The sequence below is a fragment of the Macadamia integrifolia genome, chromosome 3, assembly GCF_013358625.1.
Source record: "Macadamia integrifolia cultivar HAES 741 chromosome 3, SCU_Mint_v3, whole genome shotgun sequence".
Classification (NCBI taxonomy): Eukaryota; Viridiplantae; Streptophyta; class Magnoliopsida; order Proteales; family Proteaceae; genus Macadamia; species Macadamia integrifolia.
In genome coordinates, this window is record NC_056559.1 from 20,845,529 (window position 1) to 20,850,121 (window position 4,593).

Genomic DNA, 4,593 nt, shown 5'->3' on the forward strand with positions numbered 1-4,593 from the left:
TTAGGCATTCCTATGTGTACCTTCCCAACAAGGTACCTAGCTGTGGAAATCTTCAAGGGAAGAATGAAAAAAGTTACCTTGTTGTCGATCATGGACAAGGTCAAGGGGAGATTGGCTGGATGGAAAGGGAAGCTACTTTCAATGGCTGGCAGGGTGGAATTGGTCAAGATAGTAATTTCGAGAATGCTGTCCCACAGCTTCTCTGTATACTGGTGGCCGGCATCTCTAGTGGCTTGATGGAGAAATGGATGCGTAATTTTATTTGGACAGGTGATGTTGACACAGTCAAGGTTGTCACAGTGAAGTGGGACTCTCTGTGTAAGCCTAAGGATGAGGGAGGCCTGGGGCTTAGGAGGCTTTGAGATTCCAATAAAGCAATGCTATGTAAGATGGTATGGAGAATTAAAACTGAGAAGACAGTGGCTTCTACCTTTCTTAGAGCTCACTTCTTAAAGAAGGATGGAAGATCTCTCAAAAAATGCAATGCCTCCTCAATAATAGCAGGAATCAGGAAGGTATGGAACTTTGGGGAGGACAAGGAGTGATGGATCATTGGGAATGGGCAGCTCACAAATTTCTTGAATGATAAATGATGGGGTCCTAATTCCATTATGGAAGTGTTATCTCTGGACTGCACTCATAGCATACCCACTTCAGCCACAGTAAGGGAGTTTATTAGAAATGGGGAATGGCGCCTCCTTGAGGTTGTAACTCCTCTACTTCATGAGATCTTTACTTAGATTAAAAAGATCAAAATTCCGCATTTACAGATGGAGGATTTCAGGGCCTGTCGCTAATGCCCTCAGGGGCTTTTTCTTCAAGTTCGGCTTGGGAGAATGTTAGAGTGAAGTCGTCGAAGGTGCACTAGTCGACATTGATTTGGCGAAAGAACCTCCCCCCAAGACACTCAGTATTTGGATGGAGAGTGGCACATGGTAGAATCCCCACGGATGACTTGGTCCGCCAAAAAGGTGTTTGTTCCCTATCCAGATGTGACATGTGCGGCAAGGCTGAAGAAAGCACGTCTCATATTTTCTTATACTGTCCTTTCTCTATATAGATCTGGAAGCAATTCTTAGATTTGTTTGAGGTCATGTGGGTTGATCACCCAACCATTTAGGTGTTGTTCAAGTGGTGGAAGTGGAGGGATCGAGCTATACAGATTAAGAAACCATGGAAGATGGGGTTGCTAATCATCATCAATCAGGTTTGGTGGGAAAGGAATAAGAGAAGGCTGGAAAATAAAGAAAGGACAGCGAGGTATGTTTTTCAAAGTATCAGGCAAGAGATTCAACTCTGCTGCGAAGGGTCAAGTGAAGAAGTTTGTTCAGTATCGGACCTGATTTCCTGTAGGAAGCTTGGCTTAAGTATCAAAAATCCTAACTCCCCTCCCCCTCTTGAGGTTCACTAGTGTAAGCCTCCCCGGGATTGGATCAAGATCAATTTTGATGGTAGCTCGCTTAGTAATCCAGGCAATGCAGGTGCTGGTGGAGTCCTAAGAAACAATGAAGGCAAGGTAATTGATTCTTTTAGCATTCTTCTGGGAGTCAAGCAGATATATGAAGCTGAATTTGAGGCGGTGTTGGAGGGTATTTTGCTCACTAGACAATATAACGCCAGGGGTGCTTGGATTGAGTCTGACTCAGCATCGGTGGTTTCAGCAGTCCAGAGAAGGGAGATTCCATGGTTCGTCCTGCAAAAATGGAGATCTACCATCCCCTTCCTGGAGTTAGTGCAATGGAAGATCACACACTGTTTTCGTGAAGCCAATGTAGTGGCTGATTACCTGGCTAGGCAAGTATCCAAATCTAGCACAAAAGAATTCTCGGTGGTGTTCCTTTACCATGCTGTTACTGAGTTAGCCTCTGATGCATTGGACAAGCATCGCTTTCGATTCTGCTAAGTCTTTCGCTTGCTTTCTCTACTGATTGCCATGCCGAAGGTGGAGATTGCAAGTTGGCTTAGTGGTCTCGGCCAGTCCATTTTCTTTCTCTTTGTATTTTTGCTCCCCATTTTTTAATAAAATTACTCTTTTAGCAAAACAAAAAAAAAGTGATATCATGCAGTTTACCAAAGTGTTTCTAAAGATTACTCTTCTATGAGTATCTAAATCTAAATCAGTAAAAAAATATGAATTATTTCTTTCAAATCCCTTTGCCATTGTTGTGAATAAATAGATGTTTTTCTACTTCTCTTTCTCTCTCACACAGTTCTCTTCTCAGTTCACTTCACTCCCCACCCACTCCCTCGACCTGTCTCCGACCGAATCCCATCTCGAATGTGTGAGAGCAATAATGACTTTACAATGCTAGCACTGAGCATCAGCGGTTGAACCCACTCTTAAAACGATGATTGGAAGTTGGACTTCTCTGCAACTTTGTCAACACTGTGAAAGATGTCAGAAATGAAATATCTCTCTAAATTCCTTGTCATTGTCAACATTTAAGTTGAAGATACTTTGGAATTTCTCAATTCTTAGGATAGACTATTACTTTTTTTTTTCCTATTAATCTTTATTTTTATAACAATTTTCTATAGATCTTTATTTATCAAATTCAACCACATTTCTCCATCTTATCTACCTACTTATTTTGTGATTTCTGCTCATTGCAGCGTCTCCTTAGAATGCTCTAATTAGCTATCTTTCTTGTTTCAAAGGCAATTTTCCTTCCAAACACTATTCTAAGTAGTCCTCTTCTTTTTGTTTCCTTTCTCCAACCCTTTTTTTTTTTTTTTTTAATGAATTCAATTATTTTTGCCTATTTGGTGGAACTTGTGATATGGATATTTGAAAGTATATAATGGTGGATGAGAGTTAGGAGAAATAACTATTTTACTATTTCATTGACTCGGTTTCAGTGGTTAACTTGCTTTTAAAGGTGTGATTCCCTAGTACATGAGATAAAGATGGAGGGGATTTATTCCATTTCTAGACTCTGTTATGTGGAAAGTTATTCATTATTTTCAAGAAGCCAACTCTATTGCAGATTTCCTGGCAAAGCCTGCAGCAAGATTTGAGACGTCAAATCTAGTGATTACTTGGCCTGCCTTAGTGTCGATGGAATTAGAGCTGGATGCTTTGCATACACCGCATTGTAGATTTATTTAATGTTATTACATCATATTTTTGGAAGTTAGCTTTTCTTGGTTACCTTTCCTGTTGATGGCAATGCCGAAGGTGGGGAAGGTTGATCAAGTTTTCTAACTTTTTGTGTAGCTGTTTTCTGCTTTTTAGTATGTTCTATTGTACTCTATATTTTTTTATTTTTTAATACAAAGGATTTTCTAGCAAAAAAAAAAAGGGAACCCATTGAAGGACCCAATTCTATTGCTTAATGGTGGACCAGGCTGTTGTAGCTTTGATGGTTTTGTGTATGAGAAAGGTTATTAACTCATTAAACTTTCTCAGTCCTAACCATTTTTAGTTTGAATTTTCGTTGGAACTATAGGTTTGGTGGTTTTTTGTATGAGAAATGGTGCAAACTCAAGACCTCCAGTTAGGAAAGAGAAGTAGATAACAACTAAAAGGTGTGAACTCAAGACCTCCTAGTGAGCATGGACTTTGTATACATCACAGCTCAGCAACTGCACTAGGCAATTGTTATTTACTTTGCGCTCTTAATAATATTGCGGTTTGTCATAAAATCATGACTAGCTCAGACCACACCCCTATTTTTGTCTTCCTAGGCCAAGAAATCTGGTAAGAGTTTTGCTTTTAAGGCCAATTGAGAGGGGCACCTTGATCTCTATAGTGTTATAGCTAGCTCTTGGAGTGCATCGCAGGATTTCTGTATTTTAAACAATATGGAACCTATAGTAGCCTCTGAACATAATTTTCCTATTTGTTGGTATTTTACTCGTATAAATTAAGCTATCTTCCAAATTGAAGCCTTCGAAGTTCCTGATTTGGATGGTATGCCAACAGAATTTTATCATTCCCATTGAGATATTGTTGGCAAGGACGTCATTTCCATTCTTTTGTGGTTCTTCCAAACCAGGCATATGCTTAAACATTTTAATCGAGCTGCAATTGTTCTAATCTCCAAGAAAACCCAGAGGATATTGTTGGCACGGAATCGTTCACTAATGTGTTACAGTCAATTGACCGTGCTGAAGGTTGCGTGGGCGTGCCAGAATCCTTCTTGGTCAGATTCACTTGTAAATCTAACTTCAATCGAATGACTTAGGTTCTCCTCTTGCCTTGATCGCTCCAGGGACTTTGAAAACCAAAATTAACAATGGACAAAAGGAATAAAGCAATAGTATATTCTTCTAAAGGAGTTTTGAATATAAAACACTAGAGTCCAATGTATGGGTTCTGTAAAGAATATTTGAGATCAAGGATTAAAGTATCGGTATCGGTCGCCGTATCGATCGGCTAAAATTAAGATACGTATCGGAGAGTATCGTATCGTATCGGAGATACACTAAGATACGCTAAAGATACACACATAAATGGATAGGAAATATTTTTTTAAACACTTTTGCATAAAGAATTTGTTAAAAAAAGCTATTGATAACATGTATTATGCATAAACACTAAATTGAGGGTATCGTACTAAGAATTCAAGGTTTGTAGTTGTCCCATAAATG